An 18,644-nucleotide genomic window follows, 5' to 3' on the forward strand; every position below is an offset into this window, starting at 1 on the left:
ACAGCACTTTGGGAGGCCAAGGCGGGTAGATCACGAGGTCAGGAGATTGAGATCATCTTGGCTAACACAGTGAAACCCTGTCTCTACTAAAAATACAAAAAATTAGCTGGGCCTGGTGGCAGGTGCCTGTAGTCCCAGCTACTCAGGTGGCTGAGGCAGGAGAATGGCGGGAACCTGGGAGGCAGAGTTGGCAGTGAGCCGAGACCACGCCACTAAACTCCAGCCTGGGTGACAGAGCGAGACTCTGGAAAGAAAAAGAAAGAAAAGGAAGGAAGGAAGGAAGGAAGGAAGGAAATAGGAAGCTGTTGCATTAATGTGCAATCTTAGGGGTAACTGCTCTGAAGCTCTGAGCAGGAATGGAACATGTTCTCTTGAAATCCGGTGGAGAACAGGGGCTCTGCTCAGTTGGTATTGACTGGCAGATTGAGTTTGGATCTTCAGAAAAGCACATCTAAGGGACCAAGGGCTGGAGCAGACAGAACTTGTCATATTTCAAGTGATTTTTAAGAAATAAAAAGTTTTCTGAATGTGCTTCAGCTTTCAAAATCTCAGGGAAGCAGCGCCTTAGGGTCATAGAGTCACTAAATTTTAGCTAAAGCTAAAACACATCCTTACATACAGGGCTAACATGCTGAACAGTAAAGTGGAGCTGTTCTGGTTGAAGCAGAGCTGAGGGACTCACAGTCTGGCTGCTCGTCTCAACCCACAAAACTGAATTCAAAGAAACCTTTGGATCACTCTAGAATTCCAAGGAACAGAGATCTAAAGTCATCATAAGGAAACCAAGACCCAGAATTTTTAAAAAAATAACTTGACCAACATTAAACCGAGACAGATTACAGATAGGAAGTGGATTTCCTGACTCTTACTCCAGGGCTTACCTCATCTCACACTTCAGTTTCTGGTCTTCCCACTTTCAGCTGGTATTTTAGCTAGTCCTTTGTCTACAAATGCATTTCATTATTATGTACGGTTTTGTCATGTAGTACCCCTTGGAAGAAAAATTCTGTCTACACCATGCAGTGGTGGAAGAACATACATTGAATACACATTATACATACTTTGAATATACACTACTGGAGTTTGATCTTGTTTTATGAGCCCAATTAATTGCTCATGAAATTTGGAATCTTTCCTGGAGCCTAATTTTATGTGACAAAAATCATCTAGACAAACTGTGTTCTATTTGGAACAGTATCTCATAAGAAGGAAAAATAAAACTCTTTGTTTCTTGAGCTCCTTCACCGTTGGAAACCAAATCACTTTCTAATCCTAAACAATCGGGTTAACCTGGATTTATAACCCCATTCTCACTAAGAAAGGGAGCTGAAGTCAGAGCTGAGGAGGTGGCTTTGGAATAAGGGTTCTTATAAGGGTTGAGGAAAGAAACCGACATTTATTAAATGTGTTCTAATTGTCAGACACTGTGATTAGCATTTTACAAGGTTTTTACCTCCATATAATCTCCTAAACTTCTTTTAAAAAGTTCATCAACATAATGGCTTTTAAAAGTCATTGGCTTCCATCACAATATACATAGTCACCAGACAGCTTCAGAGAGGATTGTGATGTGTTGTGCTGGCCTCACCCATAGCTAATGATCCATCAAGACTCACATGCGCATAGGGCCGGAGCAGGAGACCCTAAGTCCCTGACTCCCGCACTCCCCTGGCGCGCCACATTTCAGCACGACGGACAGCGCAGCACTGGGGCTCGACGGGGGAGGCGGGGACCAATACCACGCTGTTTCAGCCCGGCTTTTTCAAATCTCTCGGGTCTCCGCCCTCATTTCCGTGCATTTTCGAAACGACTCTCACGGCAACCGAAGCCGGAAAAAAGCATTCACAGAAAACGGGGAAACTCCAGGGTTCGCTTACCGTCTGACAAGTCAATCAGCCCGAGGTAGTGCAAAAGTTTCAGGGAGGAGCACACGACCACCACTATTCCCAGTGTCTGGAGTCCTTCGGACTCGCCCTCTGCCCACATCCTCACAGCACCCTGGCGCACCGGCAAGCGCTAGGCGGTCATTCAAAGCCGGAAAACCAGGCTTCCAAGCCTCCCTTCCCGCTGTTCTCCTAAAGTGCTCGGTTTCTTTTCCACCAGTCTCCCTTCCTCTTTCTCCCTCCCTCCCTTCCTTCCACTCCTCCCCCTCCCTCCACCTCTCTCCTCCTCCTAGCTGGTAATCTCTATGTTTCATAGTAATATTTGCTTTTATTTCCTCTTTTCCCAAGGCAATTTCTCCAACGGTTTAACCAGTCCCTAATCTGCTAGCTGACTGTAACCATCACGGCAACGTCTCACGGCATATTCTCTTGGCAGCTCAGAGAAATCGTGTGTCAGTGTAGACCATTTCAAAGACATACAGAAAGAGCCCCACTGCTTTAGATCACAGATAGATGGAGAGATGAAAGATACTTTTTCAAAGGGACAACAATTTGCCGGTGAAAAACCTGACAAGCTGATCTGGAACATATGTGGTCCCTGCTTTGACACAGTGAACTGTCCCTGGAAACTGTACCACCAGGAAAGCTATGGTAAACTGGAGTGCGTCTACAATTATATTTGTCTTTGGGGAGGTTTTATATTAGTATCAGAAATTATTAGATGGGTAGTCAGGCTGGCTAAGTCATCACTGGGCAGCACTGAGTGAGCAAATGTTCTGGAAATGAAAGAAAGAATGAGGAAGAAAAAGAGTGGTGCTGTCGGCATGCCCTAAACTTTTGGGCTCTATGGGGGAACTTTCCCTTCTTCCTACACTGGATTGTCAGCAGTGAGCCTTGGGGGAAAGGTGCTTGACGTGGGGAAAAGGGAAGATTGCACTCTCAGAGTCACAGAGACCCGTCCTTGGGCAAGTTCCTGGATCTCCGTGAGGCCCAGTTTCCTCTTCTTAAATAAACTTACCACAAATAAGAGAACTTGTGTAAAGTGTGGAAACAAAGTAGGCACTTCACAAATGCTGGTGTCAGATTTTGAGAATACATTATATTGGCAACACTGTGGAGCAAAGACACTCTTTTGAATCATTGGCAGGAAGGTAAATTCATAAATCAATTGTATATATCCGTTTATTCAGAAATTCCACTTGTAAGGATACCTACATATGTGCACAAATATATATGTACACAGATATTCATTGCATCATTCGTTTATAACAGTAAAAGACTGAAAGAACTTACATGCTCATCAGTGAGAAAACTGGTTCCATAAATTATAGTGCATATATAAAAGGAGTACCATATAAGCCATTAAAAATAATATGGCACATCCATGTATCTTTCCCTGGAAAGATACTAAAAATATACTATTAAATGAAAAAAAAAAAACACCTAAGTTGTTTAGTAGCACTATTACCAATGTTAATGTTACCATTTTAATATTGGAAAGGACACACACACACACACACACACACACACACACACACACACACACTGTCGTATCCATAAAATATTTCCAAAAGAATACACTAATAATTGAGCATTTTAGTTGCCTCTGGAGAGAACTGAGGAACTGCGTTCAGAGGGTGACTGTTGCTGAAATTTTCTCCTATGCATGTGCGTAATGGATTCAAAACAACAATAACTAAATGTGAATGCTGGCCTCTCCTCCCCTTCCTTCTTTGGGAAAAGGGAGACATAGTCTACATATTGGATTGAGACTCGGGAAAATCTTGTCTTCCCTGCTCTGTCTCTCAGCTCTGTTCTTTGTGTCAATCTTCATTCTCATTGATGTGTAGGCAGTGATGCCCTGGGGTCAGCCTGCTGCAGCTTGTGAAAGCTAATTGTTAAATTTTCAGGAAATCAGCAAGGCAGTTGTTAAATCTTTGTTAGCTTGAAATCAGCCATGGTAGGGTGTTGCCACAACAGAAATTAGCAAATGCTACAAATCAGTGTTTCTTCACCCTCCCCACTGTCTCTGAATTATCAGGATGCCACGCTACCATTCCAGATCCCATCTGCCCCGAAGAAAACCTGAGAAATTCACCTGCCCAGAGGTTTTCCTGACTTACTTTGTTTCCTCTCCTCTGGACCCTTAGCAAGTGTAATAATTTTTGGCATTCACATATCCAGATATGCGGAACTAAATTAGAAGCAGGAAGATTTCTATGTTTCTGATAAGTCAATACTTTGTTCTCTTGGCTTCTCTTAGCTGTATCTCTTCTAGGTTTCTACTTACTCCTTCCCCTCTCCCTACTGCTTCCTTTACAACAACTCTCTGCCTTATAAAACTCATGCTGTTCTTGATCTTCCCTCCTGTGTATTCTCCCTTTTTGCAAGCTCATGCATAAGCTAGGCAGAAGCTCTCCTCTCAGCCATTTTCCTGGGCTCTCGTCCCAAATTTTCATCTATTGCCCTTTTGTACTGCATACAAAACATTGCCAGTGAGGTCCCATCAACAGGTAATACTGAGCATCTGTTAGCTATAAGGTCAGGTGCCAGGAATTAGACTTAATGCCTTACTGCTTTCTGGTATTTCTGGGAAAGAATGATGCAAGAAGGAGGAATAGTGGTTCCCACTTTCTGCTTTGCTGTTACTGTGTAAAGACTTAAATTCTTCCAAGAATTCTGACTTCACAGACAATTCCCCTTCTGATTGTCTCCCAGTCTTGAACTTTAGGAGCACCTGTGTCTCAGGTGAGCCACCTCGGTGGCAACCAGAAAGACTTACCTACTATTTCCTAGAAATGGTGAGGTGCCACTTCTTATTCCCAATAATGTCAGAAGGAAATCCAGGTCTCATAGTAGTGGGTGTCTGAGTAACAACCCAAAGTCTACCTGCCTCCAAAGTCTGTGCTGTCCTCATATGTCCCAAGCTGAGTCTGTGATTTGGCATTTGTGAAAGATACATGAATTGTTTATTAGAAAACCTACCTTCTCAGAGCTTGCAGTGAGCCAAGATCCCGCCACTGCACTCCAGCCTGGGTGACAGAGCGAGACTCCATGTCAAAAAAAAAAAAAAAAAAAAAAAAAGAAAGAAAGAAAGAAAAGAAAACCTGCATTCTTCTCACATCCTAATTCCATCAGAGCCACAAGGTTTCTGCACAAATCTCTCTACATGTAACCAGCTTTGAAATCTTTATTGACGTTCCATCCTTCATTTGATGGGAAATGTTTGCCCTAATTGGAGCACTCATGGAATCTACTTCACAAATTGCTTTTTACTATTTCCATATAGAGTGTAAGGTGAATATGTTTGTATTGGAGATGTGAGCCTGCATAGATTTTGATATTTCTCTTACTAAATTTGTCCCAAATTACTTTTTTTTTTTTTTTTGGCCAAGAATCTTCACGTTGTTGGTCCTCTTCAATTCCTTATCAATACTGACAGGCATTTTTTTCCCCCTCAGGTCCATTTGCCTTAAAGAAACAAAGGTTTGATGATTTGTGAAAAGGTTTCTCTGGGTGAGGATGACGTGTGTTGGGGGTGTGGGGCGTGGGATCGGGGAGGATTAGCTGACCTCATGGACCAGATACCTGACGTTTGGTATGATCCAGACATCATAAAAGACTGGATTCCAATTTAGGTCCTTGCATCTTGGCAAATGAATACTGGCCGTAGTCTGCAAGGTCTCCCGGGGTCTTGGAAACCAAGATGGTCACACTCACAAATGCCAAGTTTTTGACAAACAATTTTAGCTCTGGGTTTGAATTTTAGCTCTACCACTTACTAGATGTGTGACCACTATAAGTCACTCAAGCTTTTGGAGCCAGTTTCCTTACCTGGGGATAATATTGATATCCATAGCACAGAGTTGTTACAATAACAAAATGAGATGATGCCATAAACTGCTCAGCACAGTCCCTGATACCCAGTGAATGGCAGTGTGGCACAGACGTCCAGAGCACACTCTCTGGGTCAGAAGCCTATATTGACTGTTAACTCTGCCTCCTACTTAGCTCTGTGACTATGGTGAGTTACTTAACTTCCCTGGGCTTAAGTTTTCTCACCTCTAAAACAGAGATATTCACAGTGTGTACTTCATAGAGTTGTGAGATTAAGATGAATTAGTAATTATGTGTAGAAAGAATAATGATATTAGTATAATTATTACTATTATTATTAACCATAAGCTCGAGGCAATAATGATCAGCTGGGCCCTACGGACAAGTCACATTATTGAGTAGGTACAGTCTGGAGATCTGGATCTGGGGAGAGGAAGGAGTATTATTTCAGGTAGGGGAATCAGACTTCCTCTGGAAATTGCTGGGTGCATGAACTTCAATTCTCCAGCCACAAATCTTTCTTCCAGGTAAATGTTTTCAGCTGAGTATGATTTGTTTTTGCTTAAACTTCACTTGAGTATCAGCCTCTAGCAGTCACAAAATCAAATGCAATTTTAGCTAGCTACTTCTGCTGCTCTCAGCTTGCTTGTTGCTGTGTAACCTGAAGTAAATGGAGAGGCCCCGTGGTGCAATGTCCCACAAGATCGGAGCAGTTCACTTAGTTATCTGAAAACACATGCGCAGTACGACATCCATGTGCCCTTGACTCAACAGGGCTTGCTGCGGCCACGGGGGCTTTCTGACTGGTTCTCCTCGTAAGGTACTGTCTAAACCTCATTTGGACAAACTAATTTGATAGGGGCCTCATTTTCCAGAATGTTCTGCTGCAGTTGGTATTAAAATAATGCCAATAATTGCACTTGAAGTTTTCTTTTCTTTAAAAGGTGCAAAAGAGATGAAAGAACTCCTCAGAGCACCATCTCAGAGCTCCTGATTCTATCAGAAAGCAATTATTTAACCGCAAGATGGTTATGGTTCAGAGAGAAAATCATTACCATTCCCATCACTGACCAAAATGGGAAAATGATTCGTGTGTTCTTTATCTTAGCCTTTATCTTGGTGCCCTTTTGTAGGCACAGGATGGGTTTGTTTAAATTATATAAAGATAACAATTGCACAATAATAATGATATCTCTCTTCCTCCCTCCCTCCCACCTGTAATCTTTTCCTTTCCTTTCCTTTCCTTTCCTTTCCTTTCCTTTCCTTTCCTCCCTTCCTTCCCTCCCTTCCTCCCCCTTCTCTCCCTCCCCCCGCCTCCCTGGCTCCCTCCCTCCCTTCTTCCTCCCTTCCTTCTTTCCTCTTCCTCCCTCCTTTCCTCTCTCTTTTCTTAGATATTCACAGTCCACCCAAACTCTTGCGCCTGTTGGACACTGCAGATAGATAAAAAGTCTTATCTATTAGGAAGTTCACAAAGTCTGAAATGTCCTTTAGGATTTTCAATTTGCAAAGTTTTGTTTAATCTTTTACATCTGTTTGCATGTTGCAGTTTCTCAATAAATATTTGTTGAAAAAATACTATGCCACTCTCCATAATCAACTTTTGAATTAGGATACAGCATTATTCCTGTTTTACAGGTAAGAAAATGGGGGCAAAGAGAGGGAAGCTAAATGTCATCAGGATTTTCCATGGGGCGGGTACTGTGCTGGGCTCTGCACAGTTTTCTCCTTTATCTTAATTATTATAACCACTAATGATATTTTTAGTGGTGTCAACTTACAGAGCAATTTTATTTTATTTTAGAGACGGGGTGTTGCTCTGTTGCCAGGCTGGAGTGCAGTGGTGCGATCTCAGCTCACTGCAACCTCCGCCTCCCGAGTTCAAGTGATTGCCCTGTCTCAGCCTCCTGAGTAGCTGGGACTACAGGTGCGCGTCACCATGCCCAGCTAATATTTTTATATTTTTTAGTAGAGACGGGGTTTCACCATGTTGGCCTGGATGGTCTCGAACTCCTGACCTCATGACCCACCCGCCTTGGCCTCCCAAAGTGCCAGGATTACAGGTGTGAACCACTGCACCCGGCCATATATATACATATATATTGAGACAGGGTCTCACTCTGTTGCCCAGGCTGGAGTTCAATGGTGTAATCATGGTTCACTGCAGCCTCAGCACCCTGGGCTCAAGTGAAGCCCCCACCTCAGCCCCCCAAGTATAGGCACAGGCAGCAAGTCCAGCTAATTAAAAAATTCTAGACATAGAGGTCTCACTATATTGCCCAGGCTGGTCTAGAACTCCTGGGCTCAAGCGATCCTCCTGCCTCAGCTCCCAAAGTGTTGGGATTACAGGTGGAAGCCACTGTACCCAGCCCAGAGCAATTTTAGACAGATGCTGGAAGGTTAAAAAAAAAAAACAACCCTCAGCGCATCTAGCTCTCAGGCCTTCTTTCAGAATCTATCATTGGGAAGAGGTGTCATGCTTTAAGCAGCACCTTGTGGAATCCAGCAGGGCTGGCTCTCTATCCCCAGGGTCTCTGTCCCTCAGGAGTTAATTCTCAAAGTCAGGTCTGCTTATTTGATTTTATTGTCAGCTCCGTGGAGACTGGGGAGGAAGGAGGAAAGACAACTGGAGAGAAGCTTCCTGGTTTTCCCCTGGCATTTTAGAAACCCTCGGAACAATCACTCCAAGCGTTCTGGGAGATCAATTTTGGGAGGATCTCGAACCCTGCTTCCAGGATTCCGTGACCTTTGGGATAAATTTCAGAACCTACTCTCCCAAAATTTCAGCCTGCAGGGTCCATTCTTCATTCTCCATCTCATCAACATCCCATACTAGGGTTCCAAGCTGACAGGTGGAGATGTAGGTCTCTGCTTAAAACAGGCTGGAGAACAGGGGTCGATGCCTCCCAGCAGGGAGGAATAATGAGAACATTCATTAATGACTGCACCATGTTCCTGTGGATTGTCAGCACCAGTCATTTTTTACTTTGAACAAAATGTAACTGTTGTTAATGGAAAGCCATTTGCAAATAAAACCAGTGAGTAATGATATTTAGATATCCATTAACATGTTTCAATTTTTACCTTCTTTGTCTAGAAGGGATCAGAATTTCAACAGAAATTCCAATTCAATACACACATTTATAATCAAACCTGTGGATGTAACTTAACTATTAAATAGTTCCCTCCCTCCCTCCCTTCCTTCCTTCCTTCCTTCCTTCCTTCCTTCCTTCCTTCCTTCCTTCCTTCCTTCCCTCATTCCCTTCCTTCCTTCCTTCCCTCCTTCCTTCTTTCCTTCCTTCCTTCCTTTCTTCCTTCCTTCCTTCCCTCCTTCCTTATTTTCTTCCTTCCTTCCTTCCTTTTCTTCCTTCCTTCCTTCTTTCCTTCCCTCCTTCCTTCCTTCTTTCCTTCCCTCCCTCCTTCCTTCCTTCCTTCCTTCCTTCCTTCCTTCCTTCCTTCCTTCCTTCCTTCCTTCATCATTGCTTTCTTCTTGGGAATAAATTGCCAGGTATGCTGCTAAATCCCCTATAATGCCCAGAACATCCCCCATCACAATGAAATATCTGTCCCAAGATGTCAGTAGTGCAGAGGTGGAGACAACCTGCTTTAGCGTTTATCCCAGGAATAGAACTGCTGTGTCACAGGATCTATGCACCTTTTACTAAGGATTGCCAAATTGTTTCCCAAAGTTGTTTTACTAATTTACCCCCAACCTAGCAGTATGTGTAAGAGCTCTCACTCACCACCCCCACATCGCCATTTTACAGATTAAAAACCTGAGGCTTTGAAGAGGGTGGAGTAACTTGGACAAGGGTATAGAGTGACAAGGACATTAACAAAGCTTTGAGAGTGACATAGATGTAATATCTCCCTGCAAGGACACAGCCAAGGAAGATAAATTCAGTCCTTCCATATAAGAGATATTTACAAAGTCTTAATTACATACCAGGAACTATACTTTACACATATCTTCTCATATCTTCCCCCAACTGTACAAGATAGTATCAGAGCCCACTTAATAGCATGGGCTTTGAAGCCAGCCAGAACAGACGTTAGGTCCCAGAGTGGTAATTCACTAGCCCTGTGCCTCAGGAAACTTACTTGAGCTTGCTGAGTTTCAAGTTTCCTCATCTGTGAAACAGGAACCATGGTAGACCTACGTCACTGTATCGTTGTGATAGAGATAACGCGATAGGCCATCCGTAAATATTAGCTGTCATGGTCATCAGCATCACCACTCTCACTTAAGAGATTGGGAATAGAGCCTCAGAGTTTAAATTGCAAAAGGTCACAGCTAGTAAGTGGTAGAACTAGAATTTGAACTCGGGTCTGTCTGACTCCAAAGTTCATCTCACTTTAACTGTGTCAAGTTGTGTACCCAAGAGGGGAGGACTCCCAGCCCCATCCCACCAGTTTAGACTAAGCGGGGTTGGGTGGGGACAGCATGTATGAATTACTAAAACTGGGAATTCATCAAACACTTTTAAATAACACATTTTCATGGTATCATGAATATTTAGTAACTCAACTAAGTAAAACAAATGTTGTCAAGATATCAGTTGCCTGGGGACCTGCTATAATAGATAGTCTGGGATGATCTGTAATTAGAATGTGGACTGCATGAAAATGGCGATTCTACAGATTCTGAAAACAACCTCTTCTCTTACAAATTATAAATATCCCCTTTGCCATATTATTACTATCCATCTGCTTCACCCTTGAAGACAAACCAACTAAAACCTATTGCCTAGGCAAAGATCACAGATTTTGAATTAGTGGTGTCAGAATGAACAATGCTTGCCTTCCTACACCCTGTTTGCAATCAAATCCTCCAATTTCTCCTCTATTTTCTGCCCCCCTCCCTCCTGGGAAGACATTTGTCTTCAGAGGCTGGCAATGAGGCATTTGCCATTAGACACACTATGACATATTTTAAATATGCTCCAAGAAGCCGAGGCTAAATTACACTGGTGAGTTATTAAAAACAGCTCTCAGTGCTATTATTATTTATTGCATTTGCAACTCTCAGCAGCAGCTGATTACACTGCTTAATCTTGTATTTTTTTAAAATTCCCCACCCTGAAATTAATTCTCCCCACAATGAATAAGCAAGGTCAGCCACACTGAGCATCCTTTGGAAGCATTTGGATTCTGGGAAGGAATTTGATGGACAGCCCTGGAGCAGAACCTCAGTTTCTCCAGGGGAGGAAGTCCTTCACTTGAAATATGGACACCTCTTTTCTGAACCCCTTAGAGAGGGAGTTCTCCAAATCACAGGTCTCACCACGCTAGTCCCTTCCATGCTGTCTCTGCAGCTGCCATATGTTGCTGTCATTGAAAGACCTCTGTGATCTGGCCCCTGCCTCCCTCCCCAGCCTCATCTCTCATAGCCCCATGTCCTCATCCAGGACTCAGTCCTCGAAGTGACTTGTATTTTGTTTCCAGTGCCAGGCTCTGCCCTCTGAGCCTTTGCATATGCTGGTCCTCTCACCTGAAGTCCTGCCTCCACCCTTATTTTCTTGGCCAATACCTTTTCCTTCCAGAAGCAGCTTAGGGAATATCTCCTTAGTGAAGCTTCCAGTGAGGAATAGAAGGATTTCTTCACCACATCCATAAAACTGCACTCCTCCATCTATTGTAGCACTCAGCACACTGTATTGTCACTGTGTATTTGTGTCTCTTTTTTGTTATATTGTGAACTGCTTGAGAGCAACTGTAGTTTACTGTCTAAGCTTTACTGTCGAAGCTCCCAGCATAGGCCCAGCACAAAGAAAGTGCTTTGAGAATTAAGAGATCAAAAATAGAAGTAGTGTAGTAGTGCAGGAAGAGCCAAAGCTCTTGAATGAGGCATTTGTTCATTCACTCATTCATTTATTCAGCAAACATTTATTAAGCATCTATTATGAGCCAGGCTCTGGGCTAAGCACTTGGGACACAATGATTAAAAATAAATGGATCTTGTAAAGGGGGAGACAGACATAACTCAAATAATAGCATAAGTGTATCATATAAGCCGTGATTAGTGCCATAAAGGAAAAATACTCAGGGCCATGACAGCATAAAGATAAGGCCCAACCCAGGCTGGAGTTTGTATGGCGAGTTTCATCAGGGCTGCCCTCCTTGAGGAAGTGATGCTCTAGCTAAGAGCTGAAGAGGAATAGCCATTAACTAGGTGGTAGGTGGGGCAAGAACATTTAAAGCAAAAGAGACAGCAAGTGTAAAGGTTCTGAGGGCTGTGGGGGCCTAAGTGCTGAAGAGGTGTGTAGGAATGAACCAAAGGTCAGTACAAGGACTGGGGAACAGGCGAGGGTGGAGGTGGTGTGCGACAGATCAGGTTGGGAGACACCCAGGGGCCAGGCCATGAAGAATATTGTAGACTGTGTTAAGGATTTGTCTAGCCTGGCCACAGTGGGTTTTAAGCAAAGGAACAACATTTTGAGTGTGTATGTGTGTGTGTTTTAAACCATCTGCAATGGAGAGAACAGAATGGGGGAAAAGGTACACAGAGATTGTGGGGTATGAACTTCCAGACTGCCTCAGAAGACACAGTGTCAAGGCGGTGTTAATGCCTAAAGGACCACAGGGAGGTGGGGAGACCTCCAGAGGTCCTCAGGGAGATACCTGGACCATGTGTCAGGTTCACAGGCCTGCTCCAGATGTCCCCTTCTTTTTTGAATTTTTTTTAATTTTTTGGGACAGAGTCTCACTCTGTCGCCCGGGCTGGAGTGCAATGGCGTGATCTCAGCTCACTGCAACCTCTACCTCCCAGGCTCAAGCGATTCTCCTGCCTTAGCTTCCCTAGTAGCTGGGATTATAGGTGTGCTGCATTTTTGTATTTTAGTAGAGAAGGGGTTTCACCATGTTGCCCAGGGTGGTCTCGAACTCCTGAGCTCAGGCGATCCACCACTTTGGCCTCCCAAAGTGCTGGGATTACAGGCATAAGCCACCATGCCTGGCCCAGGATGTTCTCTCCCAAAGCAGAAGCTCCTGCTGGGGGAGGCTCAGCCTTACCTGGGTTAACCAAACTGGTGCAGGGAGAAGGGGCTCTGCTTTAGAGCAGAGCTCCCAGGGAAACCGAGCTCAGGCCAATTCTATAATTTACAGTTTATGCCTCTAGGGGAGTGAGGTCAGAGAACTGAACCCTTACCTGTAAGTTCTTGCCCTAACTTCTAAGTCCTTGGAAGGGTTAGGTCAGCCCATCCTAGGCTTAATTTGCTACCTTAGGAAGAATCGGACCATGGGAGGTCATCTACTTCATCGTTCAATTTCATCCAACAATTCATTCATCCATCTCTCCCTTCGTCCATCTGCCCATCCATCCATCTATTCATCCATCCATCCATGCATTCATCCAACAAATATTCACTGAGAAAATATTAGAGGATGGTCTAGAACCTGGCCTTTTGATCCTCAATATAGTATGTGTTCTGTGCTGGTCCACATCTGCCCAATTTGACTTAGTGTTTGTCGGCTATAGGTAAGGGATGAAGTCTGGCCCAGACTCTGTCAAAAAATTTTGTTCTTTCAGTTCTCTGGTTGCTGAATTGGAGCCCCAGGCAAACCCTGCATTCTTCTCTCCTGATTTAATTGGTCCATTATTTTAAACTTTTGTAGATAAGGGAATAAAAAAGTCAGTGGAATATTGTATTCATCACATTGAAATTAATATGCTTCATTACCACAAAGACAAGGAGTATGGTTGTAATATTTTCTCAAAACTTTTAATTGAACAGAGCATGGGAGGGGGGAAAGCGAAAATGGAAACCACCAAGCTCGGATGTTGTTTTTCACTTTCTCAAAATGTGCGCTGTTTTTGATCCACTCATCTCATTAGTGTTAATTATGACCTAAAATAAAATGGCATTTAACACTGTGCTGAGACTTTAATTAAAGCCAAACCTTCATACCCAGGAACTCTCCGAAGTCCAAGATAGTTACTCTAAAATGGTATAAGCTTCTGCTGAGCCAGCGGTATCCACACACTCACTCCATCCCCTGCTGCTGGAAGCCCGATACTTCAATCCATCCACCATCCATCCATCCTTTCAACAAATTAATTTAAGGTAGTTCTGGGGAAAGAAAATGAATATTTATTAAATATCACTCTATTACTTTAAATGCATTCTTTGTAACCTAATGTAGCACCAAGGACCTAGGAATATTCAAGTAAGGATAGTGAGTAGTAGTGTATGCATTATCTCATTTAATCTTCAAAAGAGTCTCATGAAGTAAGGACAAATTATTCTATCTATTTTACAAGAGGTGAAACTGAGGTCCAGAGAGGTTTGAAACCTTGCCCTAAATCATATTCATGGCATGTTTTCCTGCTTTACACTGCTGAGCTAGAAAGAGTAATCTGAATTATCTAAATGTATTCATTCGTTCATTCATTCATTCATTCGTTCATTCATTCTTTCATTCATTCATTCATTCGAGATCGCCCACTATGTGTCAGATCTATGCTAGGGGCTAGAGAGACCCCAGTCCCTTTATTCACATGTTCGGTGAAGCGGGCCAACAATCGGTAGAGATGACAAGACTGTGATGAGAAAGAGAAGCAGGAGGGCTGTGGGGCTAGGATGCAGGGACAACCAGCCCAGCCTGGGAATCCAGGAAGGGTTCCCCAAGAAGGTAAGACTAGTGGAACAATTTTATCCATAATTCCTACAGAAGGACCCACCCAGAGGGTGGCCTAGAGATTCTTTCAGAGATTATGGCAACCCCAAAACCAGCTTCCCAGAAGCAAGCATGGTACAGGGCCCATCCAGCCAGACTGCAGATAGCCTGCGCCTGGGAACCACCTCCAGAAAGCATGCAAATGACTGACCCCAGTCATCTGGACTTCCTGGCATCAGAATCTGTGGATAATACTGAAACATTAGTGTCTCAAACAGATTAGGCATTAGTAACGAGTGGCACACCTCTCCTCCCACATCATGGGTTCCCAACTCTTGTCTGGTTTCTGAGTTCTGGAACCTGAGCCAACCATGACAGCTGCACTGGGTTCCTCCCCTGTATGCCAATCTCTTTATTTGAAGGAAAAGTAAATGCAAGAGAGAAATTACTGATCTGGTCAATAATTTAGAGATTTCTAGGGCTGACATGGTGCTGGAACAACCAACCTGCTCATCGACAGGGGAGGAGGCTGTGGCCCAGACCAGGCAAGCCACCTGTCCTGTGTCATACAGCAGAACCAGCCCAGGACTCCTGACTCTAGTCTGGTGGTAATTCCTTTGTCCTAGCAGGGACCGGTGGAGAACCTTTTAGGAGAGGTCGGGATGCTGAAGAAAATGATTCTTGCCCATAGATTAGCTTCCTGTTTACCAAACTTTGCCTCCCCTCCTTACCTGCCCTCCCTGGCCAGGAGCCTGGCTGCACAGCTACTCTTTCTGCCTGTGACTTGCACATCAGCTCAATACTTAACCTCTTAGAGAGTTCTCCTTTCAAGCTTCATCCTCAGGGAAAAGGGACGCAGTTTCAAGGAAAAGTGCATATTGCATTTCTGCAGCCCCACATCTACTACCTGTGATTTCCTGTAGGGATAAAACCTGTGAATCAGTGGCCAGTGTGATCCTTGGATAATCCCTCAGTCACTGTGATTGGTTTGGGGATGGACATATGAGCCCATTGGAGCCAATAAGATTCTGTAAAATGTTGAAGTTCAGTTACATGAGCCAATAAATTCCCTTTTGTTTAAGTGATTCTGGGTTGGCTTTCCTGGTACTTGCAACCTAAAGAGTCCTGAATGATGAAGTAATAAAAACAGTAACTCGAGTAATATTAATTGGCTGCTTGTCTGGGCTAGGTACTGTGTCAAGTTCTTCCATTTGTGAACTTATTTGGCATTCCCAGCAACTTTATGGGATATTCAATATTGTTGTCCTTACATTGTGCCTAGTGAGGTTAAAATAACTCAGACTGCTGCCAGCATATAAGTGATGAAGCTGGGCTTTGAACCTGAGCAGCCTGGCTCTAGAGCCCATGTTCTCAACCACAATGCAGTACTGCCCCTCGGCACATACTCTTTTCAGCTAGAGCCCCAGGAAGCTTCTCTTCCATTTGCTGGTCTGGTAGAGACACAGTTCCCAACTCAGTCAAATTCTCAAGAAGGACTAGATGAATTTCATTAGGTCTCCATGGAGAAGGCAGTTTGCTTGTGGAAATTCATGCCTCCCAGGGACCTGTCTACCACACTATGCCTGAACTTCTATCATTAGATATGGGTATCTTTGGATTGCTAATAGTAATTACGGTTATAATAATGACAGTTTTTACTTTTTTTTTGAGATAGAGTTTCACTCTTGTTGCCCAGGCCGGAGAGCAATGGCATGATCTCGGCTCACCACAACCTCTGCCTCCTGGGTTCAAGTGATTCTCCTGCCTCAGCCTCCTGAGTAGCAGGGATTACAGGCACCTGTCACCACACCCAGCTTATTTTGTGTTTTTAATAGAGACGAGGTTTCTCCGTGTTGGTCAGGCAGGTCTTGAACTCCTGAACTCACGATCCACCTGCCTTGGCCTCCCAAAGTGCTGGGATTACAGGCGTGAGCCACCGCGCCCGGCTGACGGTTTTCACTTTTTAAGATACCTGTTTCTTACCAGGCCTTTCTTTGAGCACTTTGTATATATTGTCTCATTTACTTCGTAGAGAAGAGGAAAATGAGGCCAACTATCATGTTGGAAGTCATAGAACAATGATGTATTCACTTCCTCAGAGTCTACTGAAGGACACACCCTGGCTCCTGGCCTCTTGGGCCTGCAGTCTCCTGGAGGGAGAAGTGGGCAGGGGCTCAGTGAGCAGACCACCTGAGGATGGCCAAATGGAATCGCTGCTGCAACTACAGATGCTGGGCCAGAGAGGCGAATCAGGTCCCTTGGTCTGGCAGAGATCAAGAGTGAAAGCACAGATTTCTTAAGAGCCAGCAACTAGCAAAAAGTCCAGATGAAAGTACCCCAAAATGTTAATGCTGGATTTCTTTGCTGTTTGAGTTATTTAAGATACTTATTTTCAGTCTTTCATATCTTTGCTATATTTTATGCAATGAGCTGACTTACCCTTATAATTATAAAGAAAACAAAACAAAACAAAATGACAGCCCATTATGAAAATTATAGTAGGAACCAGTAATAAAAGGAATCAGGCATTCTTGGAGGTTCCTTGGAGTGGCTCCAGGGCCAGGGCAGGAGATGCTCAAAGTGAGCCTAAGCATCTTTTGCTGCCAACAGTGAAGAAGTGCGCGCGCGTGCACACACACACACACACGCAAACACACACGAAACCCAAACCCCTCAATGATAGGGACATAGGAGCCAACTGCAAGAGCCCCCAGTAGCCAAAGGTGGAATAATTTGAGCAGCAAAAGAAGTAAAATATGATTGGATTATAACCCAAAGTGTCAACATAAATATCCGTGAGCTCACATTAATATAAACAAATCTCTTATGCAGAATAATTCCCAATAATTCATGAAGATGGTTCACCCTCAAAGAGGGTCTATAACTTTCACTCCTTCAGTGTGAGTTGCACACAGTGACTTCCTTCCAAAGAGCCAAGAGAGGAAGGGAGGAAAATGATTTCACAGCAGAGAAATCTGACAAACACGACCTTAGCCAGGTGATCGAGGTCACCATCAGCAGTGGTAGGTTGTGTTGATAGCATGTGCTCTTCAAATGATGTGATGTGAATGACACTTTACCTCTGTGCTCTTCCTCCCCAAACCCCAGTGCAATCATCAGAAAAGCTTCAGATAAGACCCAGTTGAGGGACATTCTACAGACATCTGCCCAATATCTCCTTAACATTGTCAAGGTCACCAAAACAGGGTCGCCTAAGAAATGGTCACAGCCAAGAGGAGTCTAAGGAGACACGCCTACTAAATGGAATGTGGGATCCTGAACTAGAAAAAGGACTTCAAGTAAAAACTCAGGAAGTCTGAGTTAAGTAGGGACTTGAGCAAATAATAACATTGCAACATTTGTCCATTAGTGGTGACAGTGTTAACCTACGCTGTTACCAACGGGGGTTGCCGGGTGTGCAGGATTTGGGAACTCTTTTACTATCTTTGAAGTTTTTCTGTAACTATAATTTAAAACTATTCTAAAATGAAAAGTTTGTTCTGAAAAAGCTAGATAGGAACAGAGCATGGCAGGAGAAACAGGCATATTACAAAGGCTTGGGATGATCTCTCAGGTCAGCTGAAAAAATGGTTTAACCCCCAGTGACTCTTTGACTTTTTTTCCAGAAAAAAAAATCTAGATTTCTGTAAATAAATCTGTCTGCTGGACTGGAAGGGGACAAGGTTATTGTACCTAACTGGCCTTCCCCAAATCCCACAGGGGCCTCATGGCAGTTAGATTCATTAATTCAGCATTTTCTAATGATTAACACTGATCAATAAGCCACTGGGTCTGTTCTTTAAATCAATTGCCCCATTAATGAGAATGAAAGCACCATTTTATTACCCAAGCCCTGGCCCTTTTGCAGAAAAGGCTTCTGGGGGTTCGGGCTTCCATTCCCCGTGCTGTGTATTAGGTTAATTACTCTCCCACTCAGGTCTTCCAAGCCTGATGCCTGTGACTTGGAACAAAATGAGCTGAAGGGAAAGACTTCTAGAAAAATGGGTTAGAGGCTTTCACCGAGTGAGACACTCAGTTAGTTCAGGAGTCAACTAAATTTTACCAAGGATCTTCTGAGTGCTCGGGCTGCTGCTCAAATGCTACCTCTGTAGAGAGACCTCCCTTTACCACCTTGTCTAAAATATCAATTCCCCCATGCTCTCTTGCCCCTGCTTTAGTTTTCTTTGAAGTGTTTATCACTACTAGATGTTATATTTAACTGTTTGTTTGTCTTTTTGCTTTGCTCCCCACTAAACTGAAAACCTCTTGAGGACAGGGTGCCTTGTCTGCCTTGTTCATCCCCAAAATATA

General features: G+C 43.7%; 2 protein-coding genes across 5 annotated transcripts in view; one reads left to right on the forward strand and one right to left on the reverse strand.

The window, feature by feature from the left end:
- Window positions 1-18,644, forward strand: part of LCP2 (lymphocyte cytosolic protein 2) — a 568,984-nt gene that overhangs the window by 132,456 nt on the left and 417,884 nt on the right. The gene's annotated exons all lie outside the window — the stretch shown is intronic.
- The window catches only part of KCNIP1 (potassium voltage-gated channel interacting protein 1), a 379,307-nt gene that overhangs the window by 50,136 nt on the left and 310,527 nt on the right, over window positions 1-18,644 (reverse strand). Inside the window, exon 2 of one of the 4 annotated variants that reach the window (XM_050794355.1) lies at window positions 13,625-13,786. The exons of the other annotated variants lie outside the window; for them this stretch is intronic. The gene's annotated coding sequence lies outside the window, so the exon portion shown is untranslated. The remainder of the gene's footprint in view (window positions 1-13,624; window positions 13,787-18,644) is intronic. 4 annotated transcript variants of the gene reach the window in all.

The sequence above is a fragment of the Macaca thibetana genome, chromosome 6, assembly GCF_024542745.1.
Source record: "Macaca thibetana thibetana isolate TM-01 chromosome 6, ASM2454274v1, whole genome shotgun sequence".
In the NCBI taxonomy this organism is placed as follows: Eukaryota; Metazoa; Chordata; class Mammalia; order Primates; family Cercopithecidae; genus Macaca; species Macaca thibetana.